Source organism: Bos javanicus, chromosome 5 (assembly GCF_032452875.1).
Source record: "Bos javanicus breed banteng chromosome 5, ARS-OSU_banteng_1.0, whole genome shotgun sequence".
Taxonomy (NCBI): Eukaryota; Metazoa; Chordata; class Mammalia; order Artiodactyla; family Bovidae; genus Bos; species Bos javanicus.
In genome coordinates, this window is record NC_083872.1 from 49900324 (window position 1) to 49912625 (window position 12302).

Below are 12302 nucleotides of genomic sequence, written 5' to 3' on the forward strand. Positions count from 1 at the left end.
AAAAACTGGTGAGGGTGTGACTGAAGCATCATTTATTTTAGGAATAATGCTTTTACGAGACTTGGAAAGTTATAATTTAGGACTGCTACTCAGGTAGCGGTCAGAATAAAGACCATCTCAAATTTTTGAAAGGGACAGTTTTTTCCACTTCTTCGCATCTTTTGTCTTAAATCTTTAGAATCTTCTGAATGAGATATTACACGCCTTCCTCAGGAGAACTAGAAGTTTTAGGAAATAAAACACGTAGTGGTGTGCCTACTTTTAAGAGGGAAGCTTTTACTTCACTTCCAGCCTTAATTCTTGGATAATCTGTGCTTCAATCCCCTCTCTCTTCAACCTCTGCATGTGGTGGTAGCTAACTATTTAAAAACGGGAGAGAATATTTAGTTTTATTATTAAGTGTCAAGACAAGGTCATTTGTAGAAAAAATGTTTACTAATATGCAGAAAGCACAGCTCCAAAAGTCTCCATGAAGACCTTTGCCCTACATGTAAATGGATAAATGGATGGAAATGCCAACTTTAAGTGACACAGGTGAGAACAACAGAACTGAATGATCAGAGGAATTAACATTTAATGATACACACATACTTAGGGAAAAAACACTCAAAAGATCTCTGAGGAACACAAGATATAAATTTTAATGATGTTACTAAAAGAACTAAACAAGTCCATCATCATTTAAAACACAGGGAGAGTCCTTTTGTCTTAACGAGGGCTCCAATCTTTTACAGAATTGACTAGAAAGAAAATGTTGACAAATACAACTCCAATCTATTTGGGAGTTTAAACAGTGTCCATTTATGAGAACAACATTTATATTCTATTAAGAAAACTGATAAAATTTTCTGGGGTTTACAGTACAGCATTAGTAAAATTGAATACCATAATTATTTCAACAACTAATTACTGAGTTCCTACTTTTGCATTCCAGCTGAGTTATTTCAAATCCTAAGCAACGATGCTGTTAAAATGCTGCACTCAATATGCCAACAAATATGGCAACTCAGCAGTGGCCAGAGGACTGGAAAAGGTGAATTTTCGTTCCAATCCCAAAGAAGGGCAACGCCAAAGAATGTTCAAACTACCACAATTGCACACATTTCACATGCTAGCAAAGTAATGCTTAAAATTCTCCAAGCCAGGCTTCAACAGTATGTGAACTTACAGATGTTGAAGCTGGGTTTAGAAAAGGTAGAGGAACCAGAGATCAAACTGCCAACATCCACTGGATCATAGAAAAAGCAAGAGAATTCCAGAAAAACATCTACTTCTGCTTCATTGACTATGCTAAAGCCTTTGACTGTGTGGATCACAACAAACTTGAAAAATTCTTATAAAAGAGATGGGAATACCAGACCATCTTACCTGCCTCTTGAGAAACCTGTATGTAGGTCAAGAAGCAACAGTTAAAACTGACATGGAACAATGGACTGGTTCCAAATTGGGAAAGGAGTACATCAAGGCTGTATATTGTCACCCTGCTTATTTAACTTATATGTAGAGTGCATCATGCAAAATGCTGGGCTGGATGAAGCAAATGCTGGAATCAAGACTGCCGGGAGAAATATCAATAACCTCAGATATGCAGATGACACCACCTTAATGTCAGAAAGCAAAGAGGAACTAAAGAGCCTCTTGATGAAGCTGAGAGAGGACAGTGAAAAAGCTGGCTTAAAACTCAACACTCAAAAAACGAAGATCATGGCATCCAGTCCCATCACTTGATGGCAAATAGATGGGGAAATAGTGGAAACAGTAACAGACTTTATTTTCTTGGGCTCCAAAATCACCGCAGATGGTGACTGCAGCCATGAAATTAAAAGACGCTTGCTCCTTGGAAGAAAAGCTATGACAAACCTAGACAGTGTATTAAAAACAGAGACATTACTTTGCCGACAAAGGCCCACATAGTCAAAGCTATGGTTTTTCCAGTAGTCATGTATGGATGTGAGAGTTGGACCATAAGGAAAGCTGAGTGCCGAAGAATTGATGCTTTTGAACTGTGGTGTTGGAGAAGACTCTTTAGAGTCCCTTGGACTGCAAAGAGATCATACCAGTCAACCCTAAAGGAAATCAATCCTGAATAGTCATTAGAAGGACTGATGCTGAAGTTGAAGCTACAACACTTTGGCCACCTGATGCAAACAGCCAATTCATTAGAAAAGACCCTGATGCTGGGAAAGATTGAAGGCAGGAGAAGGGGGAGACAGAGGATGAGAAGGGGGAGACAGAGGATAAGATGGTGGGATGGCATCACTGACTCAATGGACAAGAGTTTGAGCAAACTCTGGGAGATGGTGAAAGACAGGGAAGCCTTGCATGCTGCAATCCATGGAGTCACAAAGAGCTGGACACAACTGAGTGACTGAATAACAACAACAACAATTACTGAGTATCAACTATGTGCGAGTTACTGTAAAGATGAATAAGACCCAGTGCCAATCTTTAAGATTACTACATGGCAAGCTTGTAATACATTAACTATAGAGATAATTATGTGATAAAATAATTGAGAATAAATGACCAGGAGGTACAGAATTTTATGAGTTAGAAGGCAAAGAGGCTTGGTTTTACCTTATTGAGATCATCAGTAAAATTTTCATGAAGGAAGTAGCATTTGAAATGAGGCTTGAAAAACCTTTTTCATATTCTGGGATATAAGAGAAGAGTATTCCAGGCCACTGGTACAGTAATAGCAAAGGTACAGAACTGGGAAAGCAGGAGAGATTTTTAGGCAACTCAGTAACTATTTTGCCAAAGTATAAATTGGATGTTTTGGGGAGAGGGCAGTTGGATATACGACAACTGGACAAGTAGGCTGGAGTCAGGTTGTGAGGAGCTTTTCAAATTTGTTCCCTCACTTCTTCAACACTGACTGAGCACCTGTGCCTGCCCTTGTTTTAAACAAAGGGTCAAAAAACAGGAGAGGAGGGTGCTGGAAGCATGTCAGCTGTGTCTTCACAAACATTCACCACTATAAACCTAAACATTCTTTTCATAAAATGAAGTCATATTATTTGTCTGCTCCCCAAACTTCATACTGAATTAGTCAAGCTTATTAATGGTGGTACCTGAGTCCATGAGATCCCTGTCTCACAGGGTTTCAAAAGTAATTTTGGGAAAGAAACACATTTGCAACCAAATATACTTTTCACTATACACTCTAATTTCCAGGAACTAGGTCAAATTCCTTAGCAGGTTTGGAAGGATTTAACCTATTCCTCTCTGGCAATGGCAACCTCCGCAGCTTGTCCCATGAGAGGCTGGTCCCATGTGGTTTGTCCCAGTGGGGTGATATCACGACGATAATCACATCCCAGTAGCTGATCCACTGACCAGCCAAATTTGGACTTTATCAACTGGAAGCAACTGCTAAAGAATTCTAAGGACAAATTCTTGCAGCTGTTTTCAGCCTCAAACATGACTGGAATATCAATCTGTAAGCTGGAGGTGACACATGCTGAGAATCTGTTGAAACTACAGGAACCCAGATTTAAAAGTGGCAAATTTAGGCACTCCCCCTGGCTATTAAAACAAAGAGGTTATGTCCACATTTAAATACTTTAAAAAAGAAATGTGAAATAACAAAACATTAAGAGTAGAAATGAAAGTCATTGACATGCAGGGCAATTATACAGATGAAAAATTAAAATGAAATGTAAGAATATATTAGGGAAAAGGCTACACTAAAAATTATCATTCATTCAAAACATTATAATAAGAAGGCTTCCCAGGATGAGTGTTCATTGAATATAAGATGCCCAAAAAGCTTTCTCAGTTTGAAGTTCAAATCTGGGGAACTCCCTGTCCTCTGGGCTTTAACCCAGGCCTGACATTACTCACTCAGGAACTGCTGCCAACCTTGTCTTTGCATCCAAGCAGAAAACAGCACTGCAAGTCTTCACAAAAAGCCTCTGGGCCTTGAACAGTCTTACTAGTGCAAGTGAATTTACTTACTCATCTATCTACTATTCACATGTTAGTCTTCTAATAAGATAAAGAGTCTTAGAGGACCTAATCTTTGTCCTTTCACCCCCTCCAATCTGAAATGCACGTTGGGTCAGTCCAATTAGGAAAATGGCCTAGTTTCGATCCTCTAGATAAACATAGGAGGTTTTTTTTCTTTCTTTTTTCAGGTGGGGGGATTGTTGCAAGGCTTATAGGATCTTAATTCCCCAATCAGGGGCTGAACCCACCCTCTCGGCAGTGAAAGTGCAGACTCCTAACCACTGGACTGCCAGGGAATTCCCAGGAGTCATTTTTAAAATCAAATTTCTGCTGGGTGACTCTCTCTATAGCTTAGAAGGAAGACACAGCAGAAATATAATGTATTCAATTCAGTCAATCAGTATATGTGTTTTAGTACCTAATATATTCTTAGCACTGTGTTTGATGCTATCAGGACGAGAAGTGTCAAAGGCTAATAGTCAGAGGTACAGGATCAACACAAATAAATAAGGAAGGTATAAGACAGTACATGATGAGCTGTTATCTCTCTCCTTTGTATATACTGTGCTAAGAAGGCACCCTGTCAAACTGCCTTGCTACCATGGTGACAGTTACTAAGAATGCACAGATCCACATGTGAACAGGTTACAGAGTTCTGTTTTGTTGTTCTTGTTTCTAAATATGCAGTTTCTTCAGTGAGATGAATGGGTCTTAATATCAGTCTCCAATTTTCTCTATGAATTCTCTGTATTCAAGTCCTTAAAGAGCACCTCAGCCCATCCAGGCAGATCCTGCACAATCTGGGGGTTGTTCCTGTTGCTTGGGGATCAGGCTTTAACCTTTCACATGTAGCGTCAAAAGACCTCAAGTGTCCCAGGCCTCTAGGTTTACTTGGCTCTTTAATACAGAGGTTATGAGTCCCCAAGGTTACCCCAAGGTTAAGAAGGAATTCTCGATCGTTTCTAAATTTCTGCTTTTTAGTGGCTGCTATCTCCTCTTTGCCCCACTTCATCCCACTTGTCACCACTGCCCCCTCATTTACTCCCCAAGCACCATTCTGTACAAGTGGTTGTTCATAAAAGACTTACTGAAGGTCTGAGAATTACAAGAGGAATTAGTATACTGTAAGCACAGGACAGAAAATATAAGTATTCAAAAGTTCTATGGTTATTTTCAACACAGGGAATTTACCACTATATTTTCTTCTCAGGTACTGCCTGCTGCCATTTTGCTCAGATTTCCTTCTCCTTCATGTCTTTTCTGAGTTCCACAGGTCCAAATCACTGTAATTTTATTACTCCAAACAGAGTATTAAAAATTCTCATTGTCAAATCGTCCCCATAGAGACTAGCTCACAATCCCAAAGGCTTTTTTTTTTTCTCTCCTCAAACTGAATCTCCATTTACTCCAGAGGTGAATTTTGCTCTTTCCCTAGAATGGAATATTAAAGTGAAAGTCACTCCGTTGTGTCTGACTCTTTGTGAACCTATGGACTTAGCCAGCCAGGCTCCTCTGTCCATGATATTCTCCAGGCAAGAATACTGGAGTGGGTTGCCATTCCCTTCTCCAGGGGATTTTCCTGACCCAGGGATTGAACTCAGGTCTCCTGCATTGCAGGCAGATTCTTTACCATCTGAGCCACCAGGGAAGCTATAATGTAAAATAGCAGCTAAATATAATTATTTTTTTAAAAGGTACTTATTTTCTTTCCCTTTCACATGCTTTTGGGCTTTGTTTAATCTGCATTCATGGTAATTTTTTTCTTGAGACTGAACAACTGACGTAAGTCAAAGTTTTAGATACATTATGCCTTGTCCATAGGTTACTTATATGTTTAGAGAGAATTTTATTTCCATTTTTTTTTTCTTTTTAAACTTCATTTCCTAAACAAGTGATTCCTCCAAGATTGAGAAAAACTGTTGAATGATCTTGTGATTTTATGACTGCCCTGTGTTAAGAGACAGGGAGCAGAATAAAAACTGGTCCCCTAGGGAAAACTCCCTACTATATCTGGCATTATCCACAGGCCAAGAGTATTTTATATGCATGCAACACAATTTTCATAAAAGAAACCTTTTCACATTCAGTCACAGGAATAGACAATTGGGCAGTGAACACAGCCCTGCTCTGAGGAAAAGAATCTCAGCTCTGACTACAGAAACATTTCCAAAAATGTTGAGGTCTGATTTCTCGGAGGCATACTTAAATTACATTTGAATGTCACCCCCAAAAGAAAGTAACATATGACAGTAAAGAGGAGAAAACTTGATGAATATTTCCCCTTGGAAAGATCTCAATCTATATATTTATTTTTTACCTCTTAAGAGCCTGTTTCGTACTATGCAGGACACTGGACTAGTAGGTATCATGGAAGATATGAGGAAACAAAATTGAAATCCCACAGAAGCTTAGACTTCAGAGAGTGAAGAAAGTTTCACTATACAGAAGTAATAATTATTGAGTGAAAAACAAAGTAGAATTTATTCATGAAGTTCTGGAAGTTTAGAACTTCAAGTATTTTTAAAATTAATTTTTATTGGAATATGGAATATGGGGCTTCCCTTGTGGCTCAGTTGGTAAAGAACTCACCTGCAATTCGGGAGACCCGGGTTCAATCCCTGGGTTGAGAAGATCACCTGCAGAAGGGAAAGGCTATCCACTCCAGTATTCTGGCCTGGCGAATTTCAAGGACTGTACAGTCCATGGGGTCACAAAGAGTTGGACACAGCTGAGCGACTTTCACTTTATTGGAGTATAGTTGTACCTATATAGGTACACAGAGAGTCAAATAAGGATACATATAGAGAGAGTATTGGTGGAACTACTCTTTGCTCTGCCAAAAAGCCAGAAAGTTACCCTTTTTTGCTTTTACCATATAAATATCAGCTCACAAAAGTATGGAGCAAAGAAAACAGGAAAAGAAATGCTATTTGGGATGTTATAATATAGGAACTACTTATTATTCTTAACAAATAATACACCAAGTTTCTACCTTTAAGGCATTTATAGTCTAGTTGAAGAATAAAGCGAAAGTCGTTCAGTCATGTCTGACTCTTTGCGACCCCACAGATAGTCCATGGAATTCTCCAGGCCAGAATACTGGAGTGGGTAGCCTATCCCTTCTCCAGCAGATCTTTCCGACCCAGGAATCGAACAGGAGTCTCCTGCATTGCAGGCGGATTCTTAACCAGCTGAGCTACCAGGGAAGCTCAAAAGAAGAAACCGGGCTATTATGATATAGAGAACTACACAGGTCACACAGCTAGAGCTAAGACCTAGGGAAGTTCACAAAGGGCATTCCATTCTGTAGGGGTGGAGGTAGAGAAGGGAGTGTCAGAGATTTCTCAAGTAAAGGAATAAGGAATTGGCCAAAGACAAGAAGAGGCGGAAGGAGCCTAAAGCCACAACCCAGTTGTGATGGGTGCTCTGAACTGGCTCTCAGCATTTATGCCAAACCTCTAGTATTTCTTTTCTTTTTAATATTTATTTGGCTGGGTCGGGTCTTAGTTGTGTCATGCAGGATCTTTTGCTGAGGTGCAGACTCTCTAGTTGTGACAAGTGAGCTCCAGAGCACGTGGGCTCAGTAGCTGCTCTGTGGCATGTGGGATCTTAGTTCCCCAACCAGGGGTCAAACCCATGTCCCCTTCATTACAAGGCAGATTCCTAACCTCTGGACCACCAGGGAAGTCCTCTAGTGTTTCTGAGACTGCAGGTGTCATTGTTGTTATTCAGTCACCAAGTGGTGTCCAACTGTTTGCAACCCCATGGACTGCAGCATGCCAGGCTCCTCTGTCTCTCACCATCCTGGAGTTTGCCCAAGTTTATGTCCATTGAATCGGTGATGCCGTCTAACCATCTTATCCTCTGTTGCCCTCTTTTGCTTTCAATCTTTCCCAGCATCAGGATCTTTTCCAATGAGTTGGCTCTTCACATCAGGTGGCCAAAGTATTCCAGCTTCAGCTTCAGCAGCAGTCCTTCCAATGAGTATTCAGGGTTGATTTCCTTTAGGATTGACTGGTTTGATCTCCTTGCTGTCCAAGGGATTTTCAAGAGTCTTCTGGAGAAGACTATGCCCCATAGTTCGAAAGCATCAATTCTTCAGCGCTCTGCAGGTGTTAAAGAAGAATAAAAACCACACCTCCCCCATCTCCGTGCAGTTAGGGTTCTGCTTCTGCCAATTAGAACCACTTGGAAGATGGATGGAAGGCTGGAGCCACCTGCTCTGTTTCTGCCAGTAAACTCAGCTGTGAACACGCTGGGCTTTACTAATTAGTCTAGGTACTAACTTCATGGATGCTGAGAGGTAGTCCCAGGAGCAGCGGTGGCTTCCTGATAACAGTGACAGTGTTGAGTCTTTGAACTCAACAGCACCAAAGGTGTCCCCGGACGCCCCAGCTCTCTGTCTACAGCAGAGATCGCCTTTTGCCTGGTAAACCAGCCCAGCAGTCTTGTCCTAGTAAGCACTCCTGGAGGCCCCACTTTTATCTCTTCAGACTTTCCAGTAACTCTGTAAGCTCCTGATTCCCTGTATTAAATCTCCTGTTGCTTAACATGATCTGAGTGGGTCCTATTTCATGCACCAAATACACCAAAGAAATACCGAAATACACACTGTGCCATGAGTAATATTATTTGCAAGGGTCATCAAATAAGGGACCAAGATAGTAAATATGTATCTTAGGCATTGAGGGACCCTGTGATCTTGATCTACTTTTCTTTCTCCATCCCTCCTAAGTGTTAAGTACATTCACATTATTGTGCAACCATCTCCAGAATATTTTCATTTTGCAAAACTGAAACTCTATACTCCTTAAACAGCAAATCCCCATTCCCCTCTCCCAGCCACTCGCAACTACTGCAATTCTACTTTCTGTCTCTGTAAATTTGACTCTTCTAGATACCTCCCATAAATGTAACTGAATATTTGTCTTTTCTCAACTGGTTTATTTTACTTAGCATAATGTCCTTATAATCCATGTTGTAGCATGTGACAGGAATCCCTCCCTCCCGTCCTTTTTAAGGCTGAAAAATATTCTGCTGTATGCATATACCATATTTTCTTCATCACTCATCTATTTATAGACACCTGGTTTGCTTCCACCTTTTGGCTATTGTGAATAATGCTGTTACGAACATGGGTGTGTAAGTGCCTCTTTGAAAGCCTTTCAGTTCTTTTGGATGTATACCTAGAAGGGGGATTACTGGATCATATGGTAATTCTATTTTAATTTTTTAAGTCAGCAGCACACTGTTTTGCATAGGGGCTGTACCATTTTATGTTCCTACCAACAGGGCACAAGGGTTCCAATTTCTCCACATCCTCGCCAACATTTGTTATTTTCTATTCGTTTGCTTTCAATTGTAGCCATTTTGATTTGCATTTCTCTAATCACTAGTGATGTTAAGCATCTTTTTATATGCTTTTTGGCCATTTGTGTATCTTCTTGCCCATTTTTAAAGTGGATTCTATTTGATGTTGTTGAGTTGTAAGAGTTCCTTATAGATTCTGAATATTATCCCCTTATTAGATACATGATTTCCTTAGGCTGCCTTGTCACTCTGCTGCTTTTGTCAGGCCAGTTTTAGTTCACGCTCATGAATGGAAGTCTAGTTTGTAGCAACTTGCTGGCACTCTGGCCAGATCTAGAGCCATCTTCCATCCTAAAGACACTAGTGGGAATGAGCTAGAGCATCTCTATCTTTGACACCCCAGGTCTTAGATACTCTGATTCCCTCAGACCTGTAAAGTATTCCCATGCTTTGAACTCGAACCAGCCAGTCTGAGGTTTCTATAGCTGTCAAATTAGAAACAGCCTCAAGACAGGGTAAACGGGAGTCATGGAGGTAGACTCACTAGATTTAGGTTTTGCCAATGTCAAGTGCCTGCCACTAGAAAGCTGAAATCAAACACAATCTTCACATCTGCTTTGTAATTTAGCACTGCTCCTTTCACTTCAAAGTTCATCTTTGATTCTCTGTTTATCCTCAAAGGATAAAATATCCCAACCTTAGAGACCTTAATGACTTCCAGACAAATATACAGAAAACTGGGCTTTCCTCATGGTTCAGATGGAGAAAGCAATGGCACCCTACTCCAGTACTCTTGCCTGGAAAATCCCATGGATGGAAGAGCCTGGTGGGCTACAGTCCATGTCTGAGAGTCAGACACGACTGAGGGACTTCACTTTCACTTTTCACTTTCACGCATTGGAGAAGGAAATGGCAACCCACTCCAGTGTTCTTGCCTGGAGAATCCCAGGGACGGGGGAGCCTGGTGGGCTGCTGTCTATGGAGTCTCACAGAGTCGGACTCGACTGAATCGACTTAGCAGCAGCAGCAGCAGCATGACTCAGATGGTACAGAATCTGCCTACAGTGCAGGAGACCTGGGATTGATTCCTGGGTTGGGAAGATCCACTGGAGGAGGGTATGGCAACCCACTCCAGTATTCTTGCCTGGAGAACCACCATGGACAGAGGAGCCTGATGGGCTACAGTCCATGGGGTTGCAAAGAGTCGGACATGACTGAAGAACTAAGCACAGCACGTAGAGAAAATTAATGCATTTAATGCAACCCAGTTCATGCAACACCTGCTCCAAAAAACTCTTGCTGATTCTGCAGTGGTGGGTATGAACTCAATGGCATGCTGCCTTTGCTAAAATATCCTATTTGAAGAGATATGATTGTGATCTATAAAAGGTCTATTTCCTTTTCTAACTACTATCGCCTTTTCTGGTCCCCACAAGAAAAGGAAAACAGGATGGTTAAGGACAGAGCTGCACAAGGTCAAAAAGAAGAAACGCTGGAAGAGAAGGATCCTAATTCTTCTCCCCTGACTTTTAGGTTAAACCATTGCTATTCAAGTGTTTATCACTGTATTACTTCTAATCATGAACATCAAGGATAGTGACATTTATAAATTATTTCAGCTATAAGTAACAGAAAATCCAAACATAAGCACATTTTTAAAAATATAGTTTTTTTCCTCATCATAATGAGAAGTCCAGAGATAGGCAGTTGCTTTTTTAAAAAATGTATTTTGACCGCATCGGGTCTTAGTTGCAGTATGCAAGATCTTCAACCAGGGATTGAACTGACATCTCCTGCATTGGGGAAGTCCCTTGGGTTAAATGTTCAATGATCTTAAGGCCAGAAGCCCTTCATTTTCTTGACTTTTTACTCATGGATGAAAGATGGCTACCACAGCTCCAGACATCCTATTCCTTACCAAGCAGAAAGAACAGGGAGGAGATGATACCATTTTTGGCTGTGCAATTTTATTTGGAAGGCAAAAGGTTTCCTGGAACTTCCCTTCAACTTCAGAAATCTTCAGCTGACTTCTTGAAGGATGGAATTTACACCACTCCTAGCAAGGTTAGGAAAACAAAATACATGGGAACATTTGGTTTTCCCATCCCATAGGCAGGCAAGTGAGAGAGAAGTTGGGGATGAATGTTGGCCTAAGTTACAGGGTTTGCCACAGTGAAAACCAGGAAACATCAAAATATTCAAGAATGTAAGACTGAGTACAATGTATTACATGAATCCCGGGGAGCATGTAATACATGCTCAGTTTTTACACAAACTGTGGTATAAAAAAATACTTAGTGGCATGCAAAATTATTCATAAAATGTTATCAACTGAAAGTTAACATACAAAACAACAGATGAGAAAACATCAAAGTTGTTGGGGTGACCTAAGTTTGGATAGGTTTTTTAAAGTTACATAAATATATGCAAAAATAAAAAAGCTGGAACTGATCCTCTGAAATGTTGACTGAGGTTGGGTTTTTCAGGAAACTGACTCTGGGGCAGAGATTTGTATGCAGGTGGTTTAGCACAGAATAGTCTGAGAGGCAGCACCTGTAGGGGAGGCAGGACTGGGCAGAGGGAGAGGGTGAACCACAGGGCAGATGGCACAGAAGCTTTGTGTACGAGGTGAGTTCTGAAGCCGCATGTCTCAGACTGTCTCTTGTACCTTTTTAAAAAATTTATTTTGGCTGCATTGGATCTGAGTTGCAGCATGCAGTATCTCCCACCAGGGATCTAGCCCACACTGAACCCACCCCCCATTTTTTTTTTAAAATAAGCAACTATTTATCTTTGAGGGACTGTGCCTTGTACCTTTACAAGTGACCGGTCATGGGATGTGGGCTGTCCCCAGGGCGGGGATGTAACCTAGTGTGAGGCAGTTGCCTTCACAGAAGGTAATTCTGGAGAACAACTCAAGTGTGAGTCATCAGCAGCCAAGATTCCTGGCAGCTGTATCCTAAGCTCCAGGCAGCATACCACAGTGTCCACCAGAAATGTCAACAGTGATTACCTCTGGGTTTGCGGATTAAGGTTGGTTT

At 40.9% G+C, this 12302-nt stretch overlaps 1 protein-coding gene across 2 annotated transcripts in view; it reads right to left on the reverse strand.

The window, feature by feature from the left end:
* The window catches only part of XPOT (exportin for tRNA), a 166770-nt gene that overhangs the window by 146380 nt on the left and 8088 nt on the right, over window positions 1–12302 (reverse strand). The window lies entirely within an intron of this gene.